Source organism: Drosophila ficusphila, unplaced genomic scaffold (genome assembly GCF_018152265.1).
Source record: "Drosophila ficusphila isolate 14025-0441.05 unplaced genomic scaffold, ASM1815226v1 contig_256, whole genome shotgun sequence".
Taxonomy (NCBI): domain Eukaryota; kingdom Metazoa; phylum Arthropoda; class Insecta; order Diptera; family Drosophilidae; genus Drosophila; species Drosophila ficusphila.
The window spans coordinates 233,338-256,374 of NW_025064156.1; the positions used below are offsets into that span (position 1 = coordinate 233,338).

Genomic DNA, 23,037 nt, shown 5'->3' on the forward strand with positions numbered 1-23,037 from the left:
TAAAATTGACTATGGAATACACTTATACGGAAAAGCCCCAAAGTCTAAACAAAATAAAAACTTTCTACCACACAGACATCCGACTTGCATTCTCTGCTCACCATACAACACCAATAAATAATCTCTTAATAGAAGCAAATATAAGCCAAGGGGGGTTTATAGAGATGCATGCTACCCAAAAAAAACTTTAAAATTATCTTAAACTTAAAACACTCACCAATCGAACAAATATATCAGCATATTATTAATTCAAAAAGAGTGCCAAAGATACCCTCCTCCCTTTACATTACTTTTCATCTATGTAACAAACTAAATATTTCACTCTTCCCAATAACGGGCAAAAAAGAAAAAACACCCCACTGGCTAAATAAGCAGCCAATCACCAATATCTCCTTAAGTTCAGTCAACAAAACAAACACACCCTCTGTTGCCTATCAACAGAAAATTTAAGGAAATCCTAAATTCTATGGAAAACCATACATTTCTGTACACCGATGGCTCCAAGTCACCATTAGGCGTATCATATTTTGTCGCAACTGATACCGAAATAATTCTTTTCAAACTGCTCCCCGAATTTCCTTCCATTTTTACTGCGGAAATTGCGTCAATCCTCGCCGCATGATTATATCCCAGCCAAAATAGAGGGAAATACGTTATATGTACCGACTCCCTATCCTCTCTAAAAGCAATTAATAACACCAACAACCAAAACTATTACACAAACTCAATTCGAATCATAGTAGGGAAATACAAAACGGACAAACTGACACTGCACTGGATCCCCGGACACAGCGGAATAATAGGATATGATATTGCAGACAAAACAGCTAAAAACGCCCGCAACTTCCGTCTTATCACTGAACATAACTACAACCCGTCAGATATAAATGAATACATCAAACAAAACTCACAAATACTAAACGTAAGCACATTAAGAAAAACATCACCGTACTACAAATTAATTAGCCCCATAAGAGCTTCTCCTGAAATAATCAATAACACCTTACGTACAGACTTAAAGAAATTTAGCAGAATCAGACTCGGACACACCAATTTAACCCACAACCATATCCTCAATAAATCCCCCCCTACACTCTGTCCCAATTGTAACATAACCCTTTGCATTCCCCCACAATGTTTCACGCCGTTGTTTTTGATCCGATCGACCTGATTTCTTTCAGATGGCGTTTTCTAACTTCCTATTGAATTTCAAATTAAATTTTATCAAAAATAACTATATCATGTAGCTGCCATAGGAAAAGAAAAAATTTATATCTATAAATAAAGGAAAAAAATAAAACGTAGTTGTTTTTAATCCCACTTTTTTTCATTAAAATACGACAACGTTATCATATGAAAGACCGAAAAATCTATATAGAAATAACGGAAATAAAATTATATAATAACATCGTTTTTTTCATCAGACAATCATCATTTTTGGAATTTAGAGTTTTTTCACGACTCTATTATACAGAAGTCATATGAACAAAAGTCGAAAATATACAAAACTAGCGGACCCGGCGAACTTTGTCTCGCCCGCTCGGTGGTGAATTTGCCCTTGAATCTTAATGTTGGGATGCAATTTTGAAAAAATGGGAGTTGTTTATTTTGTTAAAAGAGAGACGCCATTACCGCATAACTTGGATTGTAGCCTGGTTGATGAACAACCTGAGCTCCAAATGACGTCATTTGAAAGCATCCGTTATATTTTTGTGCAAGCTTTAGGAACCTGTTTGATTGGGCTAAATTTCCATATACAGTCGAATCCCGATAATTCGTACTTCGCTAAATCGAAAATCGCGATAATTCGTAAAAAATTCTGTTTCCTTGAAAAAAAACCCTTGAAAAAAATCTCGATAAATCGAATTCCCGTCTAATTCGTAAAAAAAAGTGATCCCCTTGCCATTTCGAATTATCGGGACTCGACTGTAGTAGCGAATACAATGGCTCTGGTGGATGAGCCAAAACGGGCAATTTAATTTTGCCACCTGCACAGCATAAGCCGCGGGTTTCCAATCGAAACTTCAGTGCATTGTAATGCTGACATACGACAGATAATGAACCAATGACAACGCAGCTATGAGCTTTGTAGGGTGTTTCAGAATTGTGTGCGAATGCAGCGCGATTCAAGTTTTCATTTGCGGTTCGTCTTCCTCTATTATTTTGTCGGGCTTGAGGGGGGTTTGTGCAGCGTGAAGCTGTGCCATTCGGGCACGTTTCGATGCATTTATTTCTGCACGTTCCTCTTGCGTCCGACTATTACGGAAATTCTGACTATTTATTACATTGCGCAAACCCCTTATCACGAATGAAGTAAACTCCAAGAGATTAGTTATATAAATACGACTATCGGGAAGCGACAGCTTTACGCATATAAATTCTATGCTATTGAGCTCATCAAAAAGCACCTCTTCCGAAGTGAGGGTGGACTCAACCGCAATTAAGACTCCACCACCCCACTTGGAAGGCCGGTCATGCCTGTATATTGTGTACATACCTGGAAAAACTTCGGAGTTAAGAATCTCCAACTTTAACCACGTTTCTGTAAACACAATAATATGGGATGCAAAAGAAAAGGTATCAGAATGCAATTTAGTTAGCTTGCTACGCAAGCTCCTTGCATTTTGATAGGAAAGAAGAAGGCTTGATGTTAGTTTTTTGAGGAAGAGGAAGAAGAGGAAGATGTAGATGAAGGTTTAGTGGTTTTGCCACTCGAAGGAAGTTTTATTCCCACGGGCCTTTTTTTTATTTTTAATCCTAGCTTCGAACTCTTTTACCACCATACTATCCGGCCAAAAATTGCCCGAACATATGGTTGAAAAAAGCTCGTCCGGGACAGTGATCCTGAAAGATGAAATATCCCGAGCGTAAGAAAAGTTAAATTTTTCCACTTTAATGTTATCGGCCTTTGTTTTGCCTTGTATATAAGACAGTATATCGGATGATGATTGATCAGGGGAAAGCCGAGAAACGAAAATCTGTTTCTTAAGTGGAACCACTGAAAGGGGTTTTGGCACTACAGTTTGTATTTCTGCAACACCAACTTGAGCCGGTAAACCGGCCTCAGAGTTCCCTTTTGGCGGTAAACAATTTGGGGCAAGTGGAATCACTGGTTGGATGACCAGTGCGGACGAATCGGATAAGCTAGGGGTGCCGGTATGAACGCTCTCCACTGAGGATTGATCGGAATGATCCGAATCTTTTTTTGCTGCCGATCTGAGCAATATTTGAGGATTTGTTGCGGTTTTCGCAGTCCCACTGCGTGGGGCTGCGGGGTGCTCCCCTTCGGCTGCCTTCCACCAGCGGCTTTTTTGCGCTTTGGAGACTCATCCAATAGCTTATAGCCATTGAATTGAGAGTCCAGCGCTGAGAGGAAATCATCTGCTTGGCGAAAACTATCTCTAGCCACGCCAAAACAGCTGATCAGCCCCTTTAAGCCACCTTTGGTTTGGCGCTTGAACGATTTCATTTCGTTCGCAACCCCAAGACATGTATCACACAAGTACTTCAGGTTTGGACCCTTAGCTAGGTCATCACTTGTTCGGCCGTTAAAACCAGCGCACTTAGTGTGCACTATTTTATTACACAGCCAACAAGTCATTATTGGTTGATCAGGCTTTATTACCTGACAACATTTTTGATGACAACAGACCACATTTAGTTCCATAATTAATTAACTTCTTGCCACTGTATGAAGAAAACAAAACAAAAACTTTTAAGCGAGCAGTTAAACAAAAACAACACTGCGGATAGGGAGAAATGCAAGACACAGATCAAAAAAAAAAGAAGCACAAGAAAAATTAATATTTATTTATAGAAATAGAACCCAGTCAAAAACAGATTCACTCGCGAAGCGAACGGAGTTTAAAGGTATATAGGCTTAAAAGCCGAAATTTTAATGAATTGATTTAAAAGCACCGGTGGCTTTAGCAAAAACAAATAAAAATTCGGAGCGCACAAAAAAAACTCGACCGTTCGCCTTGAAAGTCAAGAGAGAGTTTCTCGCAACAAACGAAAAACAACTCTGAATAATTTGATAATTACTGTAAAATCCTAAATAATTAAATAAATGAACAAAATAATGTCAGATTTACCCTAATTCAATTTTATTCCACCACGTTACGATATTGTCAACGATTTTCTGAAGGTGGCCCAACCCTGACTACATGGCCCAACGCTGACTATATAAGATTAATCACAAGTTTGAAACGCAGTGGTGGAGATTGCATTAATTAAATTGTATTAAAATCGGAAGAATATTCAATTCAGCTGTGATAGTTACCATCGGTGACTATTTAGAAAATGGAAAGAAAAATCGTTATAGCTTCGATGTTGTAAAACGATTATGCATAAGCAATAAAAAGTTATTTTTATAAAGATCAAACTAGTACATGGTATAGCTGACATAAACCTGAGGAAAAGAATAAAAAATTCCCAGAACTTGAAATGAACTGTACAAGGTGTCTTCAAATAGTAAGGTTTTCAATTTTCTCAAGCAAAGTATTTTCGATTATCTATGGATTTTTCCCATAATTTGTCCGATTTTTTGAATGGGAGCTTTATGATACAGTCGTCCCAAGGTTTTAGCGACCTTTTCGGCACTTTTGGAGGTTTCCATTAAGGGGGGCTTCTCATGTAAAATTTTAAAAAAATCGAAAAATTTTTTTTTTCATAAATCGATAGAATAACGTCTTGAGAGTATATTCCCGAAGTTTTATAACTCAACTCTCAATGTTATGGAAAATATCAGTGATTGAACGAGCGCGCTCAAGTTCAAGACCCACACTAACTCAAAACTTTAAATCGTTTTTTCTCAAAACTATGTTTTAAAAAACGCGGTACACGATTACGGAAAAACTACTGAACCGATTTTTGATTTCTAAAAAAGTGTTTTGCAGATTATACATTGAACGAGTGCGTGAATATCTGAAATTGTGAAAAAAAGTTATTTTATACACTTTTCAGCCCAATTCAGCAAAAAAAAAGACGAAAAAAATGGCACTTTTTTTTCAAGACGTGATTTCAATATTTTAAAATCGAATTTTTTGAAGTGGCTGACATTCACGCACTCGTTTGAACCTGGCTGCATACAAAAAAATTTTTTTGTTTTTTTCAGATGAAAACTTTTTGCTCCACACTGTACCGCAATAAGTCCCTCAGCCGCGTCGAGCCACACGCGACCTTGAATAAGTCCGCCATTTTGTTTTTTAGAATTTTCAAAAAATGTTTTTCTCATACTTTAAACATGTCTTCAAATATGTGCAAAAAATTATTCGTGTAAGTTTTCATTTTCCAAGTGAAAAAAATTCCCAAAAAAACACTACTTTTTGGCATGTTACATGAGAAGCCCCCCTTAAGAATATCTAAATAGAAACTTTTTCCATTCCTTCGACACCTTGCCGACACCTGGAACGGACTTGCAGCCCCACACCATGACGCCTCCTACACCAGGCTTTACTGACACAGCAAGTTTTTCTTTTAGGTGTTCCGTATAAGGCTTTGTTCAAACAGTTGGCTGACCGTCAGATTATAATATTATACAAAGTTTTTTTTTCATCAGAAAAGATGAAATTAGTCCAAAAATCGAATGGCTACTTCAAACACTCATTTGCAAAGTCGAACCGATTCTTTTTGTTGACCCGATACGTATAGTTAGCTGCGTAAAGTGTCCTCCAAACAGTTAAGGAAAGAAATTCTTTCAACAACTTCTCTTTCACCTCAGCTATAATGTTGGCCCGCTTTCGGTTGCTTAAAGCCTTGGGTCGACCTGTGCGCTTACCAGTTTTGAAGATAAAGAGCCCTTAAAACGCTGTATGATGGATGTAATGGGTGTAGCGGCTTCTGTCCATCAATTCTTTTTTTTTTTTTTTTTTTTATAGCTTTGCTTTTATTTATTGAATCTACTCTTAATTTTGAGACTAACAATAAGTTGGCGAATTTTAACATTAAAATTTAACTAACAGTATACTAAGACTGCATTCTGGTTGCGCGTCCCTCAGGTCGTTCGCTGGGTGGCTAAGTCATTGCGACGAAGGCGTGATTGGTTGCTCAACCTTGTTAGACCTCTCGCCAGGTGGTTAGGGTGCACCGATAGCTTGGTTAAGTACTTTGCCTTCTGTTCAGCGATCACTTCTTTGACTGGTAGAATGTTTAAGTCGCGGTGTATGTTTTCGTTGCGAACGTACCACGGTGCCCCGGTGATAGTTCTCAAGATCTTCGACTGAACTCTTTGAATTATGTCAATGTTGCTATTGCTGGCGTTCCCCCATAACTGGGAGCCGTACATCCATATAGGTTTGAGGACCGAGTTGTACAGCAGAACTTTATATTCAAGGCTTAGAGATGACCGAGCGTTGATAAGCCAATGAAGGCTGCTGGCTTTTAGCTTTAGGTGTGTTCTTTTGGCTTCAATGTGCCGGCGCCATGTGAGTCTTCTGTCAAGATGAACTCCTAGGTATGTTACTTCGTTTGCTTGTGGGAGTAGGGTGTTGTTTAATGTAATCGGCGGGCAGTTTTGCCTGTTCAGAGTGAACGTAACGTGCTTGCATTTTAGTTCGTTCACTTTAATTCGCCAATCTGACAGCCATTTTTCAACATCGACCAAATGAAGAGCTAGCTGCGCAGTTGCTTGAACCGGGCATTTTGAGCGGCTAAGAATAGCTGTGTCATCGGCAAACGTGGATGTTGTTAGACGTGTGCTTGTCGGGATGTCTGCTGTGTAGAAGACATATAAAATTGGTCCTAGCACGCTACCTTGAGGAACTCCAGCTCCAACAGTGTAATCGTCAGAAATTGCAGTGTTGCACCTCACGACAAATTTTCTGTCGTAAAGGTAATACTCTAAAATCTTGTGGGTGCTGTAGGGGAGCATTGCCTTGATCTTGTACATTAGACCTTCTAGCCAGACTATCAAATGCTTGAGAGACATCTAAAAACATGGCAGTACAGTACTCCCGTTTTTCGAACGCGTTCCGAATTTCGGATGTTATCCGGTTGACCTCAATTGTTCCATGCTTTTCACGAAACCCAAATTGGTGTGACGGGATTCCTTTCTCGATTCTCAGGTATGTGTTTATCCGAGTCATTAGGCATTTTTCAAAGAGTTTGGATAGGCAAGGAGTAGGCTTATAGGTCTATACGACGTGGGGGTAGTGTGGTCTTTCCCCGGCTTTGCTATCATTATTATAATTGACTTTTTCCATCTCACTGGAAAGTGGCAAAGTTTTGCGATGGCATTAAATAGCTGGATGAGAGTGCAAACGGCGCAGTATGGGAGCTCAATGATCATTTTGGGAGTTATGAGGTCGCAGCCCGGGGATTTTTTCGGATTCAGTTGTCTTTTGATGATGTTAACGATTTCGTTTGGGCGAAACTCGATTGGCTCATGTTGAGGCTGTGGCTCATATTATAGAGTCGGCAAAGTAAACGCATTGGTGGCAGGATTTGGTTGGAAGACATTTTTAAGGTGTTTGGCAAACGTGCTGGCTCTGTCTGCGTCGCTGCGCGCCCACCCGCCTGTGGAATTTCTAATTGGCATCACGGTTTCTTTCGGTGAGCTCATAGTTGGGTGAGCTCTCCATAGTGAGTGTTTTGTACTGTTAGTTGACAATTGCTCTATGTAGCGGCGGTGGACATACGTTTCTTCTTGCTGTAGAGCTTGATCAAGTTGACGTGAGGCTTGTTTTAAGCGTTGCTTAGCAGATGGCGATCTGTGACATTGCCATTCTCGGCGTAAGCGTCGCTTTTCGAGGACGAGCTGTTCGATTTGTAGATTTGTCTTCTTTTGAATGTATTGTGTGTTTGAAGTTTTAGGTGTTGAAACTCGAGCTGCAGAGACGAGTACAGGCGAGTGGTCAGATGAAAGATCCGAAAGGCATTCGGCGCTTATCATATTTTTTAGGAATGTTTTTGGTAATTGCGAAGTCTATTAAATCGGGAAGTTTCTTAGGGTCTACCGGCCAGTATGTTGGAGTGCCAGAAGGAACATAGTCTAGCTTATTCTTAGCTTTGATAATTGCATTATAGAGCTGCTTTCCTTTTGGGGTCACGAGACGAGATCCCCAGTGTGTGTGCTTGGCATTGTAGTCTCCTGCTGCTATGAAGTGGTCTACGAGTGAGTTGAAAAACTGCATAAACTCATCTTCGGCTATGGTGAAGCGTGCGGGGCAGTATACGGCGGCTAGAGTTAGTTGCTTGCCAGTATTTAGGTGTATATTTATTGTTGTGGCCTGTATGTAGTATTTAGCTAATTTCGTATGGTAATGGTGCTTAATACGGCTTCTGATTAAAATTCCAGTCCCGCCGTGTGCTTTACCATCTGGATGATTTGTTCCATAGAATGTATATCCTCGTGGTTGAAAATTGTATTTGTTTGTAAGATGTGTTTCTGAAAGCAGCATTACGTCGATTTGATTGTCTAGAAGGAATTGCGCTAACTCGAGTTTGTGCTGCGAAAATCCGTTAGCGTTCCACGTAGATATTCGTAGGGAAGTCATTATTTGGATTGTTGTGAAACCAGCATTTGTATAAGTAGATTTTGGTTTCGCTTTAGATCTTGCATAGTTGTACGCATAAACGACATAAACTCCGTAAGGCTTTGTTGTAGACTGCATATCAAGTTACTTTTTGGCTGCTCCGGCGGTTGATGCTGCTCCGGCGGTTGATGCTGCTGAGCCGTGTTCGGTTCTTGGTGTGCTGATTGCGGCAGTGAGATTTTTGGGGCTGGGGTAGCCAGTCCTGATTTTAAAGCGCTTGCGTATGTGACATTTTTGGCAGAGTTTATGGGTCCTAGTGAGGATCTGGCTGCAGTCGAGAAGAAGACTTCAGGGTTTGACCTGGAGGCTATGAACTGATTATTTTGGGTGCGGGCAGTAGATCCCCTCTGGTGGATGCGACTTTTCAGCTCCTTATAAACTGGGCAACCTCTATAGTTAGCAGTGTGATTTCCACCGCAGTTGCCGCACTTTTTCGAGTTCTGGTCATCTTTGCTCGCTGGGCAGTGTGCGGAGTCATGGAGCTCACCACAAACTACACACACCGGGCGCAGTTTACAGTAAGACCTTGTATGGCCATATTCTTGGCAGTTCGCACATTGTACCGGGCCATTGCGTTTGTGCGGCTCCTCAACTGTAATTCTGCGGTGCAGCAGGAACTGAAGATTGTATATAGGGTGCACTTCGTATTTCTTTAGGGGCTTAATTTGTGGCTCGAGCTCAACCTTAAAGAGTGGCTGCGGCTTTCTAAGTACGACTTGCAGGCCCTTGCTGCTTTTTAGCTGATACGTGTAAAAGTTATTTTTTTTGTCGGTGAGGTATTTCGATAATACTCTGTAATTATCTTCAGACTTCGTTTGTACTTTTGTTTCCTGGATATTGCCCTTTACGAGTGGTATTATGTGGAAGTTGTCCTTGCCAATAAGCTCTATAATTTTGTTGACAAGAACGTTGGAACTTTTTTCTCGTATGTAAATTGGCGGGGGCTTAGGCTTCCTTTTTTCGAATTCTGTAGATTCGGCGTCATCCTCATAGTCTGCCAAGATTTTAAAACGGTTTGAGTTCGTTGGCGTTTCTATTGCAGCTATGTTAGCATTGCCACGGGTTATTTTGCGTTGAGAGTTAAGGGGGCTCAGCTTCCTTTTGATTTGGATGTACCGATCCATACCAGTCTGCACAGCCGGCTTAGTATTTTCCTTGTTATTGTTATCTTTTTCGGGCAGCGCAGCGGCAGAAGTATTAATGTTTGCGCTGCTAACTGATGACGTCGTTAAACGGGCTGTCGTTACAGTTGCGGTTGTTGTTGTTGTTACGGTTGACGTTGTCAAAGAAATTGCGGTGCTAGTTACTGCGCTATTTGGCTGCAGAGACATCGAGGGTAGCGATGGGGAGCAAGATCGCGCTCTCTCGCTCTCTACGTTTAAGAAATCGGTTAAGTTTGGGGCAATTGACCGTGTTTGTGATGAGCTTGCATTACTTTCGGTTGCTTTGAAAGTGAAGTAAGCGTTGTTTCTTTGTACTGAGAGCCGTCTCTCGTCTTGCTCACGTTGACATTGTGTGCGAACGTCGTTTAGACTCATTGCAATCGAGGTTGAGATTGTTCGAGTTTTAAGTGTTATGTTTTATATTAATTAATTAATTAATCAATATAAACATTAGCGATTTCATCGCTAAAAGCGTCTTTTCGCGTTGTTGATTTACGAAACCAGTCACTGCACTTTTTGATATTATTGAATACTTTTTCCCGGAGCACAATAAATACACGTCTGCATGCGACGACTAGTTAAATGGTTAAAATCAATTCTCCGAAATAAAAATTATAACATAGTTGTTTTTTATCAGACAAGCATGATTTTTGGAATATAGAGTTTTCTAACGACTCTTGTTTATTCGTAATTCAAGAGTCTTTATCTAATTCGGACATCTATATCAAATAGCTGCCATATGAACAATAGTCGAAAATATGGAAAATTAATAGACTAATCGTCATAGCTGCGATTTTGTTTAGCCTTTATGTATTTTGTTTGACATATTTGATGACTGCAAGGGTATATAAGCTTCGGCTTGCCGAACCTAGCTTCCTTTCTTGTTTACCTTTTATTTTATCAAAAAATGGTCTAAAAACGGGCAATTCGACGCTTTTAACTGGAAAACTTTAGATCCTGCCAGTCAGGGAATAATAACTGTGCTTATAAAAAAAAGTGACCTAATTGATGAAATTGTGCCAAAGATTTAAATTAGAAGCAAGTGTGTCAATAATTTTGTTCAGAAAGATTCGATACTTGTTTTCGTTATTTTAATTTAAAAACAAGAAAGGAAGCTAGCTTAGGCAAGCCGAAGCTTATATACCCTTGCAGTCATCAAATATGTCGAACAAAATGCATAAAGGCTAAACAACATCGAAGCTATAACGATTTTTCTATTCATTTTCCATATTTCCGACTATAGATTATAAGGGAGCTATATGATATAGTTGTCCGATTTTGATCAAATTTAATTCATGATTTAAGAGTCGTAAGAAAACTCTAAATTTCAAAAATCATACTTGTCTGATGAAAAACCGCGATGTTATAATTTTACTTCCGTTATTTCTATATAGATTATTCGATCTTTCCTATGACAGCTATAAGATATAGTTGTCCGATTTGTATGAAACTTTTTTCTCAATATAAGAGTTGCTTAACAACTTGATATTCAAAAAATCATGCTCATGGGATAAAAAACAACGATGTTATCAATTTATTTCCATTAATTCTATATATATTTTTTTGATCTCTCCTATGGCAGCTATACGATAGAGTTATCCGATTTTGATTAAATTTAATCCGAAATTCAATAGTAGTTAGAAAACGTCGTCTGGAAGAATTCAAGCCGATCTGATCAAAAACAACGGTCTGAGAATTTTTTATTTTATTCTCTCGTATTGGAGCTATCCGATATAGTCGGCCGATCCGACTCGTTCCGACTTATATACTGCGTGCAATAACTATACATCTTTTTGGAAAGTTTCAGCAAGATAACTTTAAAACTGAGAGACTAGTTTGAAGAGAAACAGACAGACGGACAGACGGTCAGACGGGCAGACATACAGACGTATTCTGATTCTACTCGTGATGCTGATCAAGAATATATATACTTTCGGGGGTCTGAGATGTCTCCTTCACTGCGTTGCAAATTTCTGACTGAAATTATAATACCTATTTGCTCTGCAAGGGTATAATTAACTATAAAATGCAAAATATTAAAAATAACTTAATTGTGTGGTTAATTAATTATATTATATAAATAAATATTAATTTATTTAAACATCCCTATCAGGGGGGAGAAACTGAGTCTCTAAGTTTAACCAGCCATATTATAAGATTTGCAACGGCTAGAAAACTTCTGGTAAGATTTCAGCAAGATAACTAATAATGAAAATACTTTTCGTAGAAGCACGCTAACGGACAGGCATACATACATCTCAGATGGTGATACAGATCAAGAATATATATACAAGCATGTATACTTTTTAGAAACGGAGGAGTCTTCTTCACAGCGTTGCAATTTCTGACTGAAATTAAACATTCTCTGAAAGGGTATAAATTAAATTTAAAAAAAATATTCTAGAACGCCGTTCTACAAACGTTTAGATCAAATTTTTCTAAGGTTTTAAGGGCCAAAAAAAAGGGCTATGTTTGATTTTTTTATTGAGCTTAATTACATGTTATTGTTCAACTTTTAAATAGTATTAGAAAAAAAAAATTATTAAAAAATATTTAGAAATAAGCCTTTGACTGTTATCTTCCGAAGCGTCTTAAGAAAAAGTTGTTTTGTGGTGCGTTAACGCATCATCTTACAAAAAAAAGGTGATATTCGTTGTAAAGATAATGAATTTCCCAAGGTAATCAGGAAGAGTTTTTTTTAATTTTTCTTTTGTCTATTTTTGGGAGCACTTGAAAGTAAAAAGTGCGATTTTATCTTAAAAAATCGTTAATTAATTTTTAAAAAATAGAAAAAAATTAAAAAAAAAAGGCTTCCTGATTATCTGCGTATTTATGTAGAGAATTTGTGTTAAATATTTGAAAAGGATCGGTTAAATAGATTTTGAGTTCTGATGTTCACCGACTTTCAAAATAACGTTTTCGGGAAAATCAATTTAAAGTATACGTTAAAATACGGCCAAATTCGGTCGTTTAAAACGCTGTAACTCCGTTAGTTTGACTCTAATTGACTCAAAATTTTTACTCAATGTTCTCAACGACAGAAGTGAAACTTCTAGTATTCCTCTCTCTCTTATCCTTTCATTATCTCTTATTTTCTGTTTTAGGTTAGTTTGAAGATTATAGGTTAAATAATTCAAGGACGAAGCATGGATTTTTGTATCTAATATTTTCTTATAGATGAATGACGATCGATTAATGTATAGTTCCAAAAATGTTCAATTTATTTACAAGTATACAATATTACATAAATAACAATATTATAACAAGAAAGGAAGCTAGCTTCGGCAAGCCGGAGCTTATATACCCTTGCAGTCATTAAATATGTCAAACAAAAAACATAAAGGCTAAAAAATATCGAAGCTATGACTATTTTTCTATTAATTTTCCATATTGTTTATATGACAGCTATATGAAATAGACGTCCGATTTTGATAAAATTTAATTTGAAACTCAAGAATCATTAGAAAACTCTATATAATAATAATATATATCTACATATATATAATACTAGAGGTCCTGTGTCCGCTTCGCTGGTCAACACAATTTAACAACATAAAAGTCAATATTGCAACATTTTTCAAATATATGGAAGTATAGAAAGATGGTGATTTAACACTTTTCCAGTTTGACTTTTCCACTTGCGCAGCACAATCCAGCCGTTTCTCTTTTAAACTTTAACGCACTGCAATATCGGTATATAGTCGCCATTGGTCCAATATCTAAATTTTCATTATCACTGTAGTTCGCAGTGGGGTCATATTGGAATGCCATGCGATTGAATGATGCCAATGATCTCCATGTACTCATTTGTCTTTCTTCGCTTAAGTTTTGTGAATATACTGGCTGCTGGCTTTGATGTCTGCGGCCAATGTTTGCACGTCGTCCTCTATGTATTTTGGACTATGGACAGAGTGGTGAATTTATCCTCAAATGCACGATCCACATAATTTTCACAGTTCAACTTAAATTGAATAAAAATTCTTTTTTTTTCACAATTTCACAGTGAACACAAAAATTGAGTTAAAATGCTAAGGGAGCGTGTTTGTCAGTGTGATGAGGTAGCAACTCACTTTATATGCGACAATATTGCAATTTTCTTACGGATCCCTAATTTTTTTCAAAATAAATAATAGCCTATTTAACTCCACGATAATATAGCTTTCTATCGGCGAAAGAATTTTTTAAATCGGACCAGTAGTTCCGGAGCCTATTCCCTGCAAACAAACAAACAAACAAACAAACAAACAAACAAACAAACAAACAAATTTTACCTCTTTATAATATTAGTATAGATAATAAAAAATTACAAAGAAAATACAATGACATTTTACCTATCATGTGACCTTTTCATTATCAATTTCATGAATATCATTTCCTAATGTCGTGATAATTGGGTTATGGTAACTAAAGTGCGAGATATATATATGAGCACTCAAATTCTTAACGAATCGTGCAAAAACTGCATCGATTGTTGTCCCGTGTCTAGTCGTTTCCTATCATTAACAATATCCAACTTTAGGGTGTTTTTGAAAAAGTTCAAAATCTCTACAGATTCCTCCCTCGCGAAATTCACATTAAAATCTCCCGAAATAATCATAGGAATTTCGTGATATTTCTTATTCAATAACCTCGAACCATCCTCTGAGTATGGCAGAAGCACGTGGTGGATAAAATCTTTGATATCAGTAATCGATTTACCTGGTGAGATATAAATTGACACCATAATAATTTTTTTCCCGTAAGCCAGAGAGCATTCTGCAGCACACAAATTCCCAACGGAGGATGTATGACTAGAAACGAATTCATGGTTACGGGCATGAACGTCATTATGTTTTACCACAACATGTTGGAGTCTATTTACATTTTGATATATACCTACACCGACCGCTCTAACATTGGGCCTCTTGTATTGTACAATGCAACCAAAATTTGTAAGATTAACATGCCTGTCATCGTCAAGCCAAGTGTCGGAAAGCATCAATATGTCCGAATTTTTAAGAACATTACCTCGTAATGATGCATGTTTGTTAACACTTTGACAATTGAATGAAAATATCGTCATATCTCAGGGGCGTAGCTACCGCCGTATTTGCCATATCCATATCCGGTCCACGGGGGCCCCCAAAGTGAGTAAGAATGAATATTTAAAATTTGATTTTTATTTGTAAAATGGGTAAATAATGTGATAAATAAATATTTCTTCTCACAATGTTTTTTTTCTTTTGTGAAAAATCTTTACCTCCATATAAGGGCCTCCAAAAAATTTTTTATACGGGGCCCCGACAAGACACGTAAGGGGGGGTAAGGTTTTAAAGGCCAAAAAAAAAGGGCCATGTTTGATTTTTTTTTGCGGCGAAATGAGTAAGTTTATTTTATTGAGCTTAATTACATGCTATTGTTTAACTTTTGAAGAGTATTAGAAAAAAAAAATTATTAAAACTTATTAAGAAATAAGCCTGTGGCGGTTAATCTTCCGAAGCGCCCAAAGAAAAAGTTGTTTTGCGGTGAACATCATAGGGCGTTAACGAATCATCTTAAAAAAAAAACGCGATATGCCTTGTAAAGATAATGAATTTTCCGAGGTAATCAGGAAGAGTTTTTTTTAATTTATTTGTTGTCTATTTTTTGGAGCACTTGAAAGTGAAAAGTACGATTTTAGCTTAAAAAATCGCTATTAATTTATTTTTTAAAAATAGAAAAAAATTAAAAATTAAAAAAAAAACTCTTCCTGATTACCTGCGTATTTATATTGAGAAGTTGTGTTAAAAATTTGAAAAGGATCGGTTCAGTAGATTTTGAGTTCTGATGTTCACCGACTTTCAAAATAACGGCTTGGGCAAAATCGATTCAAAGTATTTTTATACGTGAAAATACGTCCAAATACGGTTGTTTAAAACGCTGTAACTCCGTTAGTTTGACTTTAATTAACTCAAAATTTTTACACAATGTTCTCGACACATTGGTCATTCAGAAAAAAAATAAAAGAAAAATGTAACAAAAAATTTTTAAAACCTCACTTTTGGTTATGACATTGACAGTTTGGTACTCCTTCCGAGGTCTCCCACGCCGGCCAGTACGAACAAGTTTTGGTCTTCCAGGACCCCGCTTTTCGCTCAGCAACACTTCAGCTTCTGGCAGCACGTCATCATCAGAAAACACCTCGGTTTCTGCTAGCACATTGTCATCTTGAAACACCTCCGCTTCTGGTAGTTCTTCTTCTTTGCCTTCGTTGCTGAAATCGAACTCATTTTCGTCATACGCTGCTTTCTCTTCAATTTGTGGAGCGAAGTTAATTTCATTTTGTTCTTGCTTCTGAAAGTACTCCAAAAATATTACATCACGTGACTCTATTAATTTTCCTGTACACGGATTATACAAACGGTAAGCAGCAGCCGTATTTGAGTATCCCACAAACACATACTCAATTCCTTTTGGTTGGGACTTACGAAAATGTTTCTTGTTCAAGCCGATCGCTTTAACTCCGAATGTCTTGAGGTGAGATACACTCGGTTTCCGTCCAAACCAAGCTTCAAACGGCGTCATGTCCATCAGTGATGATGACTCCGATCTGTTCCGTAAGTATGCTGCAGCAGCTACTGCTTCCGCCCAAAATGCTTCGTCCAAGTTAGCATACTGCAACATGCTCCGAGCCATCTCAACCAGTGTCCTGTTGGCTCTTTCCGCCACACCGTTTTGTTGAGGTGTATTCGGCACAGTAAGCTCTCTTTTTATTCCATTGCTTACCAGGAACTGTGTAAACTCACCACTCAAGTATTCTCGTCCATTATCACTGCGCAGGATTTTAAGCTTCTCTCCAGTTTGCTTCTCCACCAGGGCTTTAAACTCTTTGAATTTGTCAAAAACTTCATCACGCGTCTTCAGGAAGCAAACATGCATATAACGCGATTTATCGTCTATAAATGTCACGAAATACCGAGATCCACCGTTTGATCTTTTGCTCATCGGTCCACAAATGTCTGTAGCACACGTTGCAAAATATTGTCCGCTCGATTTTCTTTACAGTAATTTTACATTTAGCACACGTTTCGCACACATGATCTCGCATGTCGCACTGATTTGCCTTTAATCCACGCACCATGTTATTTTTAATCATTTTGTTTAGGCTTCCAAAATTCAAATGTCCAAACCTGTGATGCCACTTTATTATTTCTGAGCCTTTCGCTTCTGCCGCAAAACATACACTTTTGTTGGTTTCTAATAAGAATAAGTCATTTTTCTTATCGGCACTTAACACAACATTTCCCTTTTCATTTATGATTTGGGTTCTATTTCCAGAAAACTCTGCACGAAATCCATTTTCAACTGCCCTCGCTACGGATAAAAAGTTACACTGCAAATCTTTTACATACAGTACATCCACCAGATCGATCGTGCCTTTCCTCCATTTATGCGTACATTTCCTCGACCTTCCGCCATGATGCTATTAGTGCCAGCCAACATTATTTTCTCTTGGTGTTCCTTTATAGTTGTAAAACTAGAGCGATCACAACAAAGATGCGTCGTAGCACCACTGTCCACACACCAAACACTCTCTCGGCGTTCTCCGAACTCATTTGATCCATAAGAGAAAACAGAATAATTACGATTATTCTCCTTCTTTCTGTTCGGTCTGTCCCTTTTCACGACAGTTTACAGCAATATGCCCTTGACGTCCACACGTCCAACACGCTCTCTTGTTTTTATCCTTGTTCTTCCATTCGGTTTTTGTACCAGCTTTTTAAGTTTTTGAAGTGAAACTTCTTTATCGGCGTTGGAAAAAATTTAGCGTCACATTTTTTTTGGTTACGCGTCACATTTCTCGGTTACGCGTCACATTTCTCGGTTACGCGTCACATTTTTCGGTTACGCGACACATCCCCATCCCTCTCTAACCACTGACGAACGATCTCTCTATCTTCTTCTATCCTCTCTCGCTCTCAGCGCGCTCGCACAAAGTTGAGAGCGTAAAAATTTAAAACTAGAATACGGTTGCGTGTGTGAGAACAAGTAAGTGCGTATGTATGTATGTATGTATGCTTACTTGAGCAAGAAGACGATTTTTAAGCCGAAATCCTTTCTGTGCCAAAACGAATTAATTTACAGCAGTAGAAAAAAGGGTAAGAGGTGTGAGTGTCAAAAGAAATTCTAATTGAACAGGTTGCATACAGATATTAACAGTTTAATTGATGTATTAGCTTATTACAGCTTAACTATGCATTAACTATTTTTGATTGGCACCTTAATTCTTATCCATTTTTTTCATCAGAGAAGCATAATTTTTGGAACATAGAGTTTTCTAACCACTCTTGAATTACGAATTAAATTTTATCGAAATCGTATAACCATGTCATATAGCTGCCATATAAACAATAGTCGAAAATATGGAAAATTAATAGGAAAATCGTCATAGCTTCGATGTTGTATTTTGTTCGACATATGTAAATACATATGTATGTATTTGATGACTGCAAGGGTATATACATAAGCTTCTTTTCTTGTTTAAAAATAATATAGTAAAATCTCAGATGTTGAATATTAAATTAAATTCCTCGTGATTTTTTGTTAATAGTAAAAATACCTGACCTCAATATAAATTTATACAAAATCATTGTAAATTAATGATAACTATAAAAGTTCCAGATTTTAACTTATAACTGTTAAAGTTGCGCTTTAGGGGCTTTTGCTAAAAATGGGCTAGGAAATTTATTCTTTTTTAAAAATGCTACCTTGTTATTTGTTAAAATAGCTGCGAGACAACCCGTTTTTAGAACATTGCCATGTTTTTCAAGCGAAAAACTTTACCGGAAAGAATTTATTGTCTTCTCAGATGTTTTTACTATATTATTATACTCTTGCAGAGCAAAGGGTATTATAATTTCTGTCAGAAGTTTGCAACGCAGTGAAGGAGACACCTTAGACCCAATAAAGTATACATACATATTCTTGATCAGCATCACGATCAGAATCGAAATACGAATGTACGTCTGTCCGTCTGTCTGTTCCTATGTAAACTAGTCTCTCAGTTTTAAAGCTATCTTGCTAAAACTTTCCCAAAAGGTGTGTAGTTATATATAAGTATATAAGTCGGAACGGGCAGGACCGGTCGACTATATCTGATAGCTCCCATACGAGAGAATGAAATAAAAAATTCTCATGCTGTTGTTTTTGATCAGATCGGCTTGATTTCTTCAAGATGGAGTTTTCTAACTACTATTGAATTTCGGATTAAATTTTATCAAAATCGGATAACTCTTTCATATAGCTGCCATAGAAGAGATCGAAAAATATATATAGAATTAATGGAAATAAATTGATAACATCGTTGTTTTTTATCCCACGAGCATAATTTTTTGAATATCAGGTTTTTTAATAACCCTTAAGTTGAGAAAAGAGTTTCATGAAAATCGCACAACTATATCTTATAGCTGTCATAGGAAAGATCAAAAAATTATATAAAAATAACGGATAAGCTCCAAAAATCAGAATATAAAGTTTTCCCACGACTCTCGAATTACGAATTAAATTTGATCATATAGCTGCCATATGATCTATAGACAAAAATATGGAAAATGAATAGAAAAATCGTCCTAGTTTCGTTGTTGTTCAGCCTTTATGCGTTTTGTTCGACATATTTGATGACTGCAAGAGTATACGGCAAGCCGAAGCTAGCTTATTTTCTTGTTTTTAAAAACAATACTCATAGGAAACGTGTCGAATAGTGTAAATATTGAAGAAATAAATTTAAAAAACTAAATTTATAATTTATATTAATTTTCAACACTTTTAATATTTTAATGAAAATTAAAATCCTAACATTTCTTCCTTTTTCCCTTTCTTTAAGTCTCGGAAATCTAAAGTTTTAGATTTGTATAAATATAGACAAGACTGATAAATTAGTACGCCAAAGAAGTTTCACTTCTGACATGTGTACTTTGTACGCACACACTTTTTTTTTTTCTTTTTGTTTCTTTCTCATGAACCGTTTCGTCGCTCTTTCGTCTCTCTCCTTACTCCATCAATTTGATTTTTAGCAGATGGATCGACGGCAATCTATCGCGTGTCTCAACCGCGACAACAAAATTTTCGAAGGCGTCAACTGCCCACAGATCTGCGTATATTAAAACGCTCTTCATCTGCACAGCCCACGCGCTGTAATTTTCATCGCCAAGTTTTTCTATTGAATTCATACCCGGATTCATCTTTCGTGTTTAATTGCGAAGCCACCAATTTAGCCTTAAGTCCAGAATTTTCCACGCAGGAAAAATTCACTTTTTACCGCAACAATCACACGCACACAACCGCAACCGTGTTTAACGCGAAGCCACCAATTTAGCCTTAAGTCCAGAACTTTCCACGCAGGGAATAGTTCACTTTTTACCGCGATTATCAAACACGACCGTCAAAAACTCTTTATGTATTCTTTTCGCGCATTGAAGTCACTCTGGGCCCATAACCTATTGGAAATGTGAGTGCTTTATTTTAGGGTACTTGGAATACATAAAGGAAACACGTCCGTTCGTTGTGAAGTTACAAAGAGAATCAAACTTAGAACTTATCGATCTACAGTTGCTCGCAGAAAACTATCGCAATCAGCTGACAAACGGCGTTGCCCTACTATTTCATATTTCTAACACACTTCAAAAATCAAGAACTTTTGACAATTACATGAAGATGCCAAAAATGAATAACAGAATTCTAATGAGCCAAGTGCAGTCGGCCGCATCTCAAACGAAAATATTGACGAGTCGCTGCCGAATCGACATATAGTGGCTCGCAGCTTATTTAAACCAACACCTCAAAAAAACTTTAAGGCCATTATCTAGCAACCCCTAAAAACTAATATACAAATTCAAATGAAGGTTTGCAGTGTGAGCCGTTAACATAAAATTTTTGTTTCTATTTTTTTTTACCATTTTTTAAATATTTAATAACTATTTTAAAACAAAAATACTGCAGCAACTTATTTCAACCAGCTGTTTTTTAACTAACTTAAAGGAAGACAAGAAAAAATGGCTTTTGAGCTCTGAATTTGACTTACGCTAAACATATCTGGCTCCATCAGACACGGAAATATTAAATTTGGACTCCTTGCACAAGTGGTCGTTGGCAAATTTTATGCGAAGAGTCTAAACACTACAGTTAAGCATGGCTGCGGTAGTGTCATGATATGGGCCTGTATGTTGACAGCTGGCGTCGAAACGCTGCACTTTATAGAATCAACGATGAACAAAGTTCAATAACTTGAACTGGAACTTGGAAATCGGGAGGATTTCCGGTTCTACCAAGGCTATGACTCAAACCACAAATCAGGCACCACAAATGTACAGGCTTGGCAGATTTGGAATCGCCTTCATGTGATGGAACCCCCCGCCCAGGCACCAGACATAAACGTAATGAAAAATTTCTGGGCAATGCTGGACCAAAATATCAGAAAACGCAAGTTTCCTAACAAATCTGCTCTTGAAAACGCTTTGGTGGCAGAGTGTGGAAAAATAGCCCTAGAAGAGATAAAAAGCTGGTGGAATCGAGGCCAAAACGATTAAAATGGTTATTGACAACAAGGTTGAAAAACAAGTATTAATTTTTCTTGTTTTATTCATTTTCATAATTTGTAGGGCCAAAAAATGGACATTTTAAAAAAAAATTGCTTTGAGAAAACGGTTAAAGATAAAAATCTGAAATTTGTAACTTTATTTGAAAACATATTTATTTTGCGAAAAAAAATTTCAAAATTGAAAAATCAAAAAAGGGGCGGGAGGGGGCGTTCCCCAGTTGCAACATTTCGGCAAAAAGGTGTCCCGCTTACGGAAGTGATTCAGCCAAAACGGGTTATCGGAAACACAAAAAGCGAAAAGATTCTTAAAGTGTACAGTACTGTGCATTAAATGAACTGGGATCAGAAAAAAAAAATGAAAATTGCAAAAGTTATTAGCTTTAGAAAAAAATTTCGATTTTTGCGCTTTTTTTCTCACTAATTATTTTCTCAATTAAACATTTTTCAATATTTTTAAATAATCCTAGTTCATTAGTTAAAGGAAACAATTAGGAACATTTAAAAAAAAATTTGATAACGATTGGTTAACCCCAACGCCTTCAATTACTTCCGTAAGGTCCGAAAACGTGGTTCCGATATAAATGCGTTTAAAGTTTTGGCTTCCAATGGCCGATGCTCGACATGTGCTCCATGTAAGGGCCTGTAACTTTTGTAATATTTCAAATTTGGATCTGAAATTTGTTGAGAACATTTTCGGAACATATATCTATACGATAAGCCAAAAAAAAAAAAAGAATTTTTTTTTTTGCCACAAGGTGAGAACCTGCCTTAAGTCAGTTAAAAAACATATTTTCTCATATAATCTGCTGCAGTATTTTTGTTAAAAAATAGTTATTAAATATTAAAAAAAAAAAAAAAACGTAAATTTTATGTTAAAGGCTCACATTACAAACCTTCATTTGAATTTGTATGTATATTAGCTCTCAGGGTTTGCTAGATATATGGCTTTAAGGGGGGAAATACAATTAGAAGGCCTAAAATGAGACCTATCTTTGGGAGTGGATTGCAAGTAGGGAAGTAAATGAATCTTAGCGATTCTTTTTGCATGTTATTAGGAAATTATTAAGCAATAAAAATCAGTCAAGTTTTTTGAAAAATATTGTAATTAAGCCCATTTATGATCAATAATGTGGAGTCGTGTTTTGAGGGATGAACTTTGCGCTGTGCAGTCTCCAGGTCCAGGATCTCGTCTTAAACAAAAAACAGCAATTGGACATTAAACTTAAAGGTACAGCGCACAAGATGAAATATTTCCTATTTGAAAGAAAAAAATTTTACATAAAAAAATTTGAGGTTAAAAAAAAATGTTTAAAAAAAAAACACTTCTTTTCGACTTTGTTCGTAAAAAAAACATGTTATAACAAACAAATATGAAATACCGTTATATTCATGTTGTGGAGAATTTCATTTCAAACATAATGCAAAAAACCGCATTCGATTTAAATAAAATCTCTGACCTTTACATTGCACGGCGACTTTGAAAACACGACTTTTCAGTAGAAGCGTTTAAAGTTTACGTTGTGCCATTTCAGCCATTGACACGCACTCAATAAATTGCTTATTACTTTGATAATACATGGGTGGCCATAAGTATTTTGACAAAATAAAAGTGAAATATACTCGAAATTTGAACTTGCTTCTTTTAACTTTTGGTATCAATGGAAAGGTAATTCAAATGCCGTTTGAATGATACCATACTTTTCTCAACTCATTCGATATTTATTGAAAAGGGCAATTTAAAAAAAAAAATAATTTATTTCAATTTCCGAGACTTAAAGAAAGGGAA

General features: G+C 36.8%; 1 protein-coding gene across 8 annotated transcripts in view; it reads right to left on the reverse strand.

Moving 5' to 3' along the window:
* Window positions 1-23,037, reverse strand: part of LOC108102089 (sialin) — a 135,687-nt gene that overhangs the window by 107,990 nt on the left and 4,660 nt on the right. Inside the window, exon 1 of one of the 8 annotated variants that reach the window (XM_043207644.1) lies at window positions 11,953-12,062. The exons of the other annotated variants lie outside the window; for them this stretch is intronic. The gene's annotated coding sequence lies outside the window, so the exon portion shown is untranslated. Of the gene's footprint in view, window positions 1-11,952; window positions 12,063-23,037 lie in introns of those variants that run through there. 8 annotated transcript variants of the gene reach the window in all.